Here is a 13635-nt window from a genome sequence, read left to right as displayed (position 1 = left end):
AGGACATGGGAAATTATGGTGTAGATTTAAATGGAAATATCTCATGTCCCTGACTTCTAAACTTTATGTGTTTAATATGGCAATATACCTAGGTTCTTAGGAACAGGTGTGCAAAATAATGTGCACTTTAGATATTTCCTTTCAGCACCATGCCAATTTCAGTGAAGGCATGACGGTAACTGATGTTACGCTTACATTTGCCATAGGGTTTACACATGGAAAATCATGATTAGGAATAGTTTTGTGATATTTTATAATTCTGACCTTTCAGAGTGATTTGTTTGATATGGAATCATACCTTGGTTTATCAATTACAAATACCCAAATGAAGTGAAACATAAGTCCATTTTCTTTATGTTTTATGAAAACTTAAAGGTAAACATGTCAGTAACTGACGTTACGTAACTGACGTTACACATACTTTTGCTATGGGGTTTACAAAGAACTAACTTATTTAACAGGTTAATATACTGCTGCAGTATACCAGTAACAATCCCAGACATTTACTTAGCAACAAATTAAAACAAAATCTGAAGACAAAAATGGGGTGGGGCCCTTAGAGGGCAAGCTCCCCCCCCCCCCCATGCCATAGCACAGTTGAGCAAAAATAATGTAAATGCACCAGAGGATATTTCTTGACATTTGTCTGAAGATTGAATGCTTATTCAACAGTTATGATTACACAGAGCCATTTAGATTCAGCAGTTCCAAGTATAGATATTGACATAACTAAGGGTGTTTTTTTTGGTTGTTGGTTTTTTTTATGAACAGGACAGTTTCTATCTAGAGTACCCCACCCATAATTCCCTGCAGTACTACACAAAACATAGATGTTTTTGTGTGTGAAAAAAAATATCTTTCAGGTCATGGGGAAAAAACACATACAAATAAAAATATGAATTCATAAATATTATGATGAAATCTACTGTGATATATTCTTTCTTCTTTTCTTTATTTTACTCCTCCCTCAAGGCATTGTTAGGGCCACAAATAAAAAAATGATCTCCATTATCAATAATGATTTAAATGAATAGTGTTACACTTTTAATATTTTTTCTGTGAAGAAGAAACATGCTTTTTTGGTCAAAAGGGCATTATTTGTTTATTCCTTGCTTGAAGGAATGTAATTGTTTTTCTTTTCCTTTTCACTGGTATGTCAAGGCTTGCAAATACATCCTAGATACCAAGAAATAGGACTTTGCACTGAAAGAATTCTATTAAAGATCGATATAAACGAATCTTCTGTTCATAATTATCATGTATTACAAAAATGTCCCTGCATGAATGAAATAAAGTATTCAACAAATATGAACAGTTTTTTATTTTACCCTAGAATCACCTCTCACTTTGAGCAACATCAGTGTTAAATGTTGAGCAACATCAGTGTTAGTTTCAAACAGTAATGACAGTACATGCATCATGTCAGGCCTGCTTATGTACCATTGGTTCAAGATGTGCCATATTAACTAAACCACACATTTAAGTGCAAGCGAAGAAATATATCTGTTCCTGCATTTGCCTTAGGGTACTGTAGAAACTTCACTAAGCTTCCAGAAAAAAAGAAAAATGCTAGCAAAAGTAGTCATTAGTAAAGATTAAACTGTTGGTATACAGCTGTACACAAGCTTTTTAATAGAAAAAGGTGGTTACCATGCAACCACATCATTGATTAGGCCTACAAATTTGGCAGCTTTATCATCCTGTAGGACTGTGAGTACTGTATAGTAAATTGAGTGCATGATATATTGCATGTGATAAACTTAAACTTCCAGATGATTTAACCTTAAACTTGTGCTGAACCAAAAATCAAAAGCTCAGGCCCCCCCCCCCCCCACAAAAAAAATATGATCCATAAATAAATAAGATAAGTGAACAAAAAAAAATGTATCCATAGACATACAGTGTACCATGGTGATGACATCATTCCCTATCAAAGGGATTGCTGCTCTTTGTTGATAACCTTTGACTTCCCAGATGTATTGAAATGGCCTAAAGTCAAAAAAATTGCCTAAGTTATAATTACTGTCATGGTAACTGACGTTACACACTGGTATATGAGGTTTCGGTAACTGACGTTACACATTTTGATGTGTTCATTTGACTCTTCAGTATGCCAAGTATCCTTATTTTCTGGTATTGAAAGGAAGGCATATGGGCATACATTAGAAATCCTAAGTTACATCGTACAGCTCACTTTCTTTGATGAATAAAGTTAAGAATTCCTTGTTTTTGGTAACTGACGTTACATCCATCATCGTCAAACTAATTAAAAGTTTTTATAAAATTCTTTAAAGCAACCAGCTTTTCCTTTCTATCATGTGGTAAAAGACTTGTGTGGTAACTGCATGCATATAAAAGATTGTTGTTTAGAGTACTAGTAAAGTGGATATACAGAGGGTAAATTATGTGACAATACACTCTTTCTTACCATTGAGTTATAGGCATATTTTGGCAGCCATTTTGAAAATCAAAATGGCCGCTTTTATTGAAAAACATAATGATTCTTAAAACTTCAACTCAAGTATTGTCTGAAAATGTATGGTGTTTGAAACAAATATCATTTTGAATTTTTGGCATCTGTGTCCTACATACTGAGGAATTGCCCTTATGTGAGAGATACATTCAACCATAGATGACCCCTGCATCACAAAAACGCAAAAAGTCTCCAGACATGGATTTTTAGTTTAATCTCAGTGCAGATTCTGAAAGACCATACATGCATATAACTAGACTCATATACTTCCCTAGCCCATTATTATAAATGATGAAGAGAAAGTACAGTCAATTTCGTTACAACTGTGTTTGTTATAATGGGAGTGCACCGTATAAACTTTCAATACGATGTAGAGTAAAATCCTTTCAGAATTCAGATACTGAGTCGAAGTGAAGAGTGTGTGCATGGATATGGGGGGGGGGGGGACAGACAGAAAAAAAAAGTTTTAAATTAAAACTGAAAAAGAAATTCCCTTCATTTTATGATCCCAAACTTAATAAATTAAACAGAAAAAGAAGTCTGCTTTCAGAAAACATAATAGACTATGTTGACCCATTTCACTTATTTTGAGTCCTCATGTTTCTGTGATATTAATGTGACTAACAAAAGACGTGGAGAGGGTGCATTCCAGTGTCTTTTATTAAACATACCAGTACTTTAGCAATGATTGACAGTTGAGGTCGCAAGAGGAATATTGATTTGGAAGGATTTTTTGTGGGCATTCCAAGTAATCGGAAGAAAAATAGAAGGAAAAAATCGTTAAAAATATATTGAATGTTTCTAGATATTTGTTTCACCGCAAAAATGATGTTAAGGGCATCATAAATCAACACAAATCAACATGTATTTGGATTTCAGTGGCCCTTTAATATCACTTATTTGTAGCCTTACCATTGTTTATCAAATTGAAGATTTTGCTATTACATGAACTTGTCAGACTGAATATTCTTAGTTTTATATTTGAATATAGAGGTATGCTCCTTCCGTATTTAATATGTTCCAAACAAGCTCTAATTTTCACATGTATTCAATTCGTTCTCAGACTAACTTACAGCATCCATTTACTCATTTGACTATATGATCCCACTATTAGTTTCACTGGTGTAAATGAATGGAATTTAATTCCAGATTCAAATCCTTATTGTTGAAAAATTAGCCATGGCCGAGTATACAACATTCTTTGTGCGGTGGTGACTAGTTCATTGTTCATTCACTTGACTTCACACAGAATTATTTTTAATATATGTTAATAACATTTTGTAGATATAAGGAAAAAGAAAAAGGCAAGTAGTTTTGACAGTATTCCTCGTACTGTTCCTCTTTTTTTTTTTTTTTTGGGGGGGTGCACAAATTGAAATTTGTCTCCACTGGGAATCAAACCCCGGGTCCTTTGCAATGGAATGCAGAGAATTCATGACGGTTCTGGGCAGACCCACGTTTGATTACCCAATGTACCAACTCTTCAACCCATATTGTGTGCATATTCCTCTTTGAGGTAAATTACAAATAATAACCAGCCTCACACGGATCAACTACTGAGATTCAAGTACATTATTTTCATTTTTAAGCATCCTTACTAGCTAATACAAGCACAAAATGCTTTCATGGCTGCCTGGCTGCAGTTCTCAACGCTAACGTGATATACTGTTGTTTCACTTTACCAAATGAATTGTCTGCATGGCCTTGATCAAATCAAAATCAGAAGTAGGTTCAGACCACACAAATGGAAACACACACACAAACACACACACGCAGACACTTGTGCACACAAAAGTTCACACATACAAACACTAATAGATGGGTCCACCACCACACCAAAACATGCAGTGCATACACACATCTCAAAATTTGCTCAAACGGAGGACCATGCTCCTACAACTTGATGCCAAATGGTTCAAGTGATGCTCAATCAAATCTACCGGTATTCAAATACAACATGATACCTAAAACTGTATCTCTGTGCTTTATATGCATGTTTGTTAGGTGTGCATAATTTGCAGTTGGTTGCTAATTTGGCAAAAGTAATGGAGTTTGGCCTAAAGGGCATTTGCACGCACACACACAGGCATTTGTACAGACTAAGTATATATTTCATCCGATTACTGTAAAAGCCGTCATTTTCACAAGGGTTTCAATAATTTTCAGTAATTTTGCAAATTACTGTTTGGCCACAAATTGAACATGCAAAAATACTGCGAACAGACTGACACTACCGCACTTACGATAAGCCTTGGTGTAAAAAAAAAAAACCCTCAAAAACAATATTCCACAAAATGTCATTGACCTCATTTGTAAATATTTCCTTCAGGAAAATAACAGCTTTTACAGTACCCTCCAACTACATGGGTCTATCACTGTGGACCCATAGTGATATATATATATATAAAGGTGGATCCATCACACAAGTTCAGAGCAGTTTATCAAGTTCTTTGATGCATTTACAATGGATATACTTCAGCTGCGAAGGATATCCATAGTCAATGGCTATCCATGGCATGCTTAATTCTGGGGTGGTCCACATTTTCCTGGCCTTCAGAAATGCACACACAGACACACAGACACAAATACAACGTACCAAGGACACATGAACAAAGCAGGGAATTGCAGCATTTGTTTGTAGTTTGTCTTTATTAACTGAGGACTTGAAACATGCTTCTACCAATGAGATCTTGAATTACAATTGCAGATGACTATTCCAATAATTCCATTTCCTGCAAACATGAATAGTGACATACATTATTGTAAGTACTGTTTTATGCATGATATGATATGACATTACATTGTCCAGCAAAATGCTCTTATTTTCAGCATTTGGTATTGCATAATATGACATGGAAAAAAAACCCCAAATACAATAAACATTTACATGGCACATATCACAATAAAAAAAAATTACATCTCTTTGCAAATTGAAGGAAAATATAGAAATTTAATTATAAGAACTATGTATGAAGGAGAGAGAGAGAGTGAAGAGGAACAAGGCAAGATGAAAAGTGACAAAATTCAGATGTGTAGCACAAAGCTTGATCCATTGAATTACACAAATATATTTTCAAAAGACTTCAAATCTACATGTGGGCAAAGCTAGTGGATAGTAAATTATTTTGAGAATGAATTGCCAAATATATGTACTGTTGAAAGAAACCAAGAGTTTGTGTACGTAAACTGATGATACCTTGGTGAAGAATTTTGAGTGCTCAATTATCTTTTCAGACTTACAATTTTTGTATTCCTGATAAAGTGATGGAATAGTGGGATTGTTAATTTTTCAATTTCATTTATGATCCAAACCCTGACTGTAATTGTTTCCATCATATCTCAAATAAGTGTCAGAAGTATTTTTCTCTGTCTACAGTCTGAAACCTCAGGTTGACCAAGAAAAAAAAAAGTGACACAGTTGACTTTAAATAAGCATTTTGGTAATTTGTTTGTGTTACTGGTTAGTGCATTTCATGCTGGAGGAAATGGCATCAGTATAAAAAGTGATACCATTTTTGAAAACCATCATGTTCAAGGAATGTCTAGAGCCAGGAAAGCATACGCTTTGGGCATGGTGCTTATTTCAGTCTGACTTGAGAGATGAAAGTATCAATTTTTCAAAGGTGACAAATTCTCTGCAAAATTGCTCTTTGATTACTCTTTGATTGCTCTTTGATTGCTCTTTGATTACTTGGTTTCTTCAAAATTGTCATTTGTTGTATGATTTTGCTGAAAAAGAACTTTCTGTGCAATTATGCAAACATTTCATATGTTTCTTTTACATTTGCTACTGGCCCACCAAGTACATTATCAGAACTTTTTGTTGCATACATACACACAATTACAGTATGCAGATGAATGCTTTTCTTTTACTTGGAAAGGCTCTATAAAGTGCATGTAAGATAAGAGTGAAGTAAACTTATGACTGCTTGAATAAACACTTTCGTAACCACTTCTCTCCACATTCATATGCATTTACATGTTTATGATGGCCTAGATGTGGATGTCTTTGACCTTGATCTTGGGTCTGAAGAAGGCATTACACATGATACTACAGAAGGCCCCATTTCATAGTAAAGAGATGTTAGGATAGCAACTTGCTGGAATGGCAACTTCCCATACCAACAGCCAATCAGGATGTTGGATTCTTGTCATTACAAGGACAAATGCCATCCCAGCAAAAGTTGCTATCATATCACCTTTTTATGAAATGGGGCCCAGGTAATGATGGGGAAGAACACTCCCACATCTACACCAGCAGGTGCATTGCCCATGAAGACCGCCTTTTTAAACTTTTGAAAAACTTGCATTGACTTGCATGTAAGAAATGTATGTCCCCTTTCTCATCGCAGTTCTGCCTCAGGAATAGCACTCCCGATGAAATCAGAGTGTCATTATCCCCATGGAGGAACATGGACATCACAGCCAAGATATATAATTATACAAGGGAATGTTCTCTCGCCACATCCAGAATACATCCTCCATGCTCTTGTCTGGTAATGGGCACCAGAAAGTCGCAACAATGGCAAAACTCTGCAACCTGCACCTTTTTTTTCCAAGCTTATAATTTGGAATGGGGTTCAGGAGTTTTACATCACCCCTGCCATAAACGAATTCTATGGTAAAATGGCAATGGGTTCTCCTTCAGTCTTATATCAGTTGTCCTCTACAGAGATGGGAATTGTGATTCTCTAGGACATAGTGCCAGCATGTGCACATACTCATTCTGCAACACACAGTCCAAGAAGATTTTGCATACAAGGACAACAGTCCTCTTGCAAGAAGCTGTGGGAGAGTCTCCAAATATAGAACGAAAGCATTTGAACAAGGTTTGATTTGGACTATGTGACTCTTAAGGTAGAAGTGTCTGCAATTGAGACTTGATACACATCCACAGATGGTTGCTACAAAGAAAACAAGGCAAAAGCCAAGCACTGCCTCACCAACATTTTGCAATTTCTGATTAAAAGTTATTTTTAATGCAAGTTCAGTGACCTATTGACCTTGTCCAACTTGATCAGCATCTTTAGGCGATGTACCTGTGGTGCAAGTTTTGTGGTCGCAAAGTAGCTCAAAGTTGTGAAAAGTTATTGGGAGCACAGGGGATCCTCCTAGCCTGGGCAAGGGCTAGGGGGTTGCTTGGCATTTTTGTTTTGTTTTTGTTTTTTGTTCCCTGAGCAGGATGACTCCATGTTTCAACCAAGTGCAGTTTAATTATGTTATTATGAAATGAAAGAATACTCCTAGTAGACCTATGAGGCACAGACTACATTGCAAAAGCAGTTCCTCAATCTTTTTCCACTTTAGCACCAAAATTATATACATACCACCCCATGAACTTGATGTACGTGTACATGTGAAGGACAAGAATGCAAAATTATCTGCAGCACGCAGTGCAGAGCAACTGCACACACTTCAATAGAGTATCAAACTTTTAAGATTTTATAAAGTATCATTTTTCAGTTTAAAGGATTTTTTTTATAGCATTACAGAAACCATTTAAATTTTTCGTATCAGGAAAAATTATTACGTATACTTTGTAATTCATTACTTCAGTCAATACTTTCCGCTCGACTATGTGGAGATAACTTGGCTCCAATTCAAGTCAGACATGGCCAATAGGAGCGTGGTGTATATACAGCAAGTCCATCAGAACAAACAATGACGTAGATGGATACAACCAGTGACTGAACAGGAAAGCTGGTGGAAAGAGCATGGGACTATACCCACTAGCATCATTCCTCCATCAGGAAGCCAAACCAGCGGACCTCACTGTAAGAATGGTCGACCGTCACCTCATCACAAGGAGACACAGACAGTGAAACAGGACCATGCAATCCCATGTCTTTGTGGCTTGGGAGGCCCATGGCAATGGCACAAAAACAACTAGAAATATGCCTCCACCATAATGTATGATTCTCCTAATAGGTCTATGGTACGTCTTGACAATGTGTGATGACAGTTTCATCTAAATGGCAAAATATCAAGTTGACATGTTATGTGTTGAATGTTCACTTTCCTTGAACTAGGCTTAATTGGATCAATGGCTACATTTTCTAAGAGAGCATGTATTTGGGGGGTTCGGGGACTTTTACTCGACTTTTGACCTTTTCTCAAGTCTCTATGCATCGAGTAATTTTCAAGGAACAGAGAAAAAGTGTAATTTCTGTGTTAAATAGTAAATTGTAAGCATCTTGACCTGGCCTTTGACTCTTGATCTTTGAACCTTGACCTCTGACCCTATGACCTTAAAATTCCTAAGAGAATCACTGTCGGGCACAACATGCATACAGGTGTATATATTAGTTTCATGATGATACCTTGAGCCATTTCCGAGATATGGAGGAAGACGTGAAATTTAGCACTTTCACTTGACCTTTGAAAACAACGCACGGCACTACTACAGATGTCTCAGGACACCAAATAGGAAGGTGGGGAAGCTGAAGTATCCCCACAAAGTGTACGTCTGGGGAGGGATAGTCTGCCGCGGGGCAACATGCCTAGCTATCTTCGACAGCATCATGCGGAAGGAATTTTTTGCAGACGAACCCCTCAGCAACTTCCCGACACCCTTCATCCATGAAGTCTACCCAGACAACTGCAGGCTGATGGATAATGACCCCAAGCATACCAGAACTTTAAGCAGCCGACGCCATGATGCGCAACGTCACATGGAGAACACCACCTGAATCCCCTGACGTCAACCCGATCGAACATGTGTGGGGGAACATAAAGGTCTACATCAAGAGGAACATGAAACCTTGGACCAAGGATCAACTCATCGACGGTCTGAAGACCTACTGGCCAGATAACATGACGAGATACAAGTTGGCGCCGCATCTCAACAATGTTTACGCATATGCAAGATCAACTGTCAGATGGGTGATACAATTATGTACCCATTCAGACAACCTGGCACAACCAGGCTTTTGCAATGTATTGTCCCACTTCTCGTGCATTTACTTCCATTTGAAGTAGCAAATAAAAGTGGATTCAGACAGAAAATGATATTAAGATGAAAGACAAATATGTCAACACTTTCCCCCTTTTACATACTCTCACTCTCTTCTCACTGTCATCTTGACTTTTTTGGTATTGTGTGTGTGTGAATCAGTGTTTTTGAAATGATCCTAATGAGAATAAATCATTTTGAAAGGATACCACTGGTAATAAATTGCCTAATATCCTTCATCATTTTAGTTAGAATCCCCTAATCTGTGGAATAATCTACCCAAATGTAAAAACGAACGGACTCGCCAGAAAAATTAAAATCCAGAGCAAGCGTGTAGGCCTTTATTCTTTACTAACTATTCCCAAATGAATGGAAATATATAGGTATATAAAATATCTCTAGATCATCATCATTTTTTGTATACAATATCTATATCATGTTCTGTATCCATCATTATTTTGTCCGATTTCTTTGATCCTCAGCCTAAAGGGCAGGGCCCGAAAGCTCGAGAATAAAAATCAAACTGAGGATTCAAGCTACGTCTATCGTCTCATCCTTTCTCTCACCTGTGTATAAAATATATATATATATATATATATATATACCCCTCCCATTCATAAATAAAAATTTCAGTCTCCACATTGCAATCACTTAATTCAATTTGAGTGAATTTGAATGATCAACATTCAAATATCCAGTTATGTACTATTATGTATTTGCAGTTGGACCCTACCGTGACATTTGCAACACAGAGAGGCATCTGCCAGAGACACACCCATCCTAAGATTAACAACGCAAAACAGGCAGAGATGCATGAGGTCAGGGAATGCACGCGGCATCCTCATGGAATGGTAATGAGAAGTAGAACCTGTTTGGAGACCCATGGTCAGAGGGCTGAAGGCCAGGGAGAAAAAAAGATTCGAAATGGGGCTACGGCTCAGGGAGGAAGGGCTGAAACCCAGGGTTGGGACCACGCACGACTCAGGGGCCGAGGGTCACCTGGGGCAGAAGAACATGCAAAAGACTGGGCAGACAGCACATGTCTGGTCCAGAGGGGATACAGGCAAGGTTGATCCGAGTCAGTCCGTGGAGCCAAACCTGCAAGACCGGATGGACGCAAATCTCATCCCGACATTCGATCTTGCAAAGTATGTGGATGAAAACTCGGGTGAACCACTCACAGATTGGAGCCAATCTTTGTATACTTGGGGAGGTAGTCGCAGGGACCAAGTACCCTAGTGACGAGGAATTGACAATAGGACTGCATGAACTGAAGAGTACTGTGAAAAAGCTGGGGAAGCTTGGATGCAGGAAGAAAAGGCCTACAAGCGGGGGCTCGACGACTGAGAAATCAAACCGCACGAGTGGTCCTGGCTGGGACCCCGTTTTTTATGTAGTTTTAATAAAAGAATTAAATGGGTCAATATTGGGGTAATTCTAATTTGTTATATATATCTAATAATTATCCCATGTCATTTATTCGCATTAAATGATGATCCGTCAAGCTCCCCCTCTGGTACTGTTGAGTTTTATTTGCATCGTATCAGTCTTCGCGATCTTTTAATATCCTGTTCCTTTGGCTGCGCCTTGTTAGTGAGTGGGTCTCTACGGTGGGGAAGTTATGCCCACCTGCAAACCCCGGGGCCTGCGGGCTTCACGCCTTAAGCTGCAGGCTGATGGTAGGGCTCCCTACCACCGCCACCGGTCCATCAACGGGACGACCATGGTTAGTTCAAAGAGGTTGGGAGACTGTTCCCAGTATAATAATACATCCATTCGATTATCCCCTCCACTTCTTATCTTTATGTTGGAGTTCACCGGCTCGCCTTATGATCTAATAAAAACTTCGCCATGTCCAAGTACATGTGCCTTTTTTCCGCGGGCTGTCCCGGTGTATTTCTTAACGTTACATCGTATTTACTTTTCTTTGGTTGTTCTCCATTCCTCACTCCTTATTCTTTTACCGGTCACAAACCAACTTCCCTCGAGCATGGCCACATCTGCATTCTCTTTTTATAATGTCAAGTGAATTTGGTTTTTGTATACGGTAACAGTTTTTCAACTAAGTGAATTATTGTGATGATTAAATGTTATTTATTTGGAATAAAAAGATTATATAATTCTAATAAATGGAAAAATGGGTCAATATTGGGGTAATTTTAACCTGTAATATACATCAATAATCACCCCATGTTATCTATTCATATTGAATGATGATCTGTCAGGCTCCCCCTATGGTTCTGTTAGTTTTAATTTTATTGTATTGATCTTTTCAATCTTTTATTATCTGTTCAAATACATGCGTACCGTTTTTGCTTAGTTATCTGGCCGGCTGTCCGTGCATTATTTCCTACCTTTATATTTTAGTTACTTTTCTTTGGGTGTTCTCCATTCTCCAGTTCTTTTCTCTAACTGGTTACATTTTCGACTTCCCCTGAACACGACATTTGCCACCTTCCTCTATAATGTAAAATGAATATGGTTTTGTATTTGTATAATGTTAACTTATTTATTGTGATGGTTTAATGTATTTTAATTCTGTTTTTTCTTTACTTCCTTTTTTCTCACAAGTCTCACTTTGCCCACACGGGGTCTCGTTACAAGTGATTTTACCATTTAAAAAAAGATTTGTTATGGTTGAATGTGTTTCAAGTTTTGTAAAAAAGGACGTACATACAGTTTTAATAAAAGAATTAAATGGGTCAATACTGGGGTAATTTTAGTTTGTATTATATCTAATAATTACCCCATGTAATTTATTCACATCAAATGGCGATCCGTCAAGCTCCAACTCTGGTGCTGTTGAGTTGAATTTTTATCTTGTTGATCTTCCTGATCTTTTAATATCTTATTCTCTTGGCTGCCTCGCATTAATGAGTGGGTCTCTACGGTGGGGGAGTTATACCCACCTGCAAACCCCAGGGCCTGCGGGCCGTGCGCCTAAATTGCAGGCTGACGGTTGGACTCCCAACCATGGTCACTGGTCCCACAACGGGGCGACCGTGGTTAGTTCCACGAGGTAGGAGACCATTTCCAGTATTATACCACTTCCCTTCCATTACTCCATTCATTCCTTATCTTTATGTTGGACTTCACCCATTATTCGCCTTATTTTAATAAAAACGTTGCCATTTCCAAGTACATGTGCTTTTTTTCCGCCGGCTGTCCTGGTGTATTTCTTACCTTTATATTCTAATTACTCTTCTTTAAGTGTCCTCAATTCTCCAGTTATTTTCTCTAACTGGTTACATTTTCGACTTCCCCCGAACATGGTGACATTTGCCATCTTCCTCTATAATGTAAAATGAATTTTGGTTTTGCATTTATATTATGTTAAGAAAGTTATTTATTGTGATGGTTCAATTTATTTTAAGTCCGGTCATGAGGACCAAATACCCTAGTGATGAGGAATTGACCATAGGACCGCATGAACTGACAAGTACTGTAAAAATGCTGGGGGAGCTTGGATGCACAAAGAAGAGGCCTACAAGCCGGGGCTCGAGGAGTGGGACAAAGACATGAAGTCTGAAGGATGCCTATGAGGAGAAAGTTTTGAAGTACTCTTCATTAGTACTGATGACCAGGACACTATGGTATTTTGAAGGGCAATGGACATGGCTTTGTAATCAGAGCCCGAGATACATGGTGCCCTCAGAATGCCCCTTTTGCCAAGCTACTTGGTCTGAGTAAGAGTCATGTGAGAACGCTATGCATGATTGCACTGAGCGGTACTATCAAACTCACCCAGGCCTTCTTCGATTTGTGATTAGGATGTTGGACAAAGTCCTGGATATGTTCCAGGCTTCTTGAACGAGGCTTCCATGTTCTATGGAGGCCATATCCTGGTGATAGGCACAAGCCTGTCAGTGGACGCTGTGAATGCTGTATAAAACAGCAGCAGCGCCAGCAAATTTAGCATCAGATAAACATTTCACAAAGATCCGTAAAGGCTAGAGGGCCGGCCAGAGACTGGCATAATGGCGTTGAAGGTGGAGTCTGTCAACTTGAAAGATATGACCCGAACAAGCCTCTCCCTTTTTACCCTCTATTTCATCAAAGTGATGGGATACACTGTCCCTGTCAGTGAAATAAGCGAGAGGACACTCATGGCGCGTCCATTTTGCTTTAATAAATCGCCAAATGCCTCAAATAATTATTGAAGCACACATGTGTACAAATAGTGTAGTGCTCAGTATGCACGATATTTACA

Source organism: Diadema antillarum, unplaced genomic scaffold, assembly GCF_040938485.1.
Source record: "Diadema antillarum isolate AM-2024a unplaced genomic scaffold, OU_Dant_1.0 seq00000950_RagTag, whole genome shotgun sequence".
NCBI lineage: Eukaryota > Metazoa > Echinodermata > Echinoidea > Diadematoida > Diadematidae > Diadema > Diadema antillarum.
The sequence above is the reverse complement of the archived record's forward strand: the minus strand, read 5'-3'. Positions refer to the sequence as shown.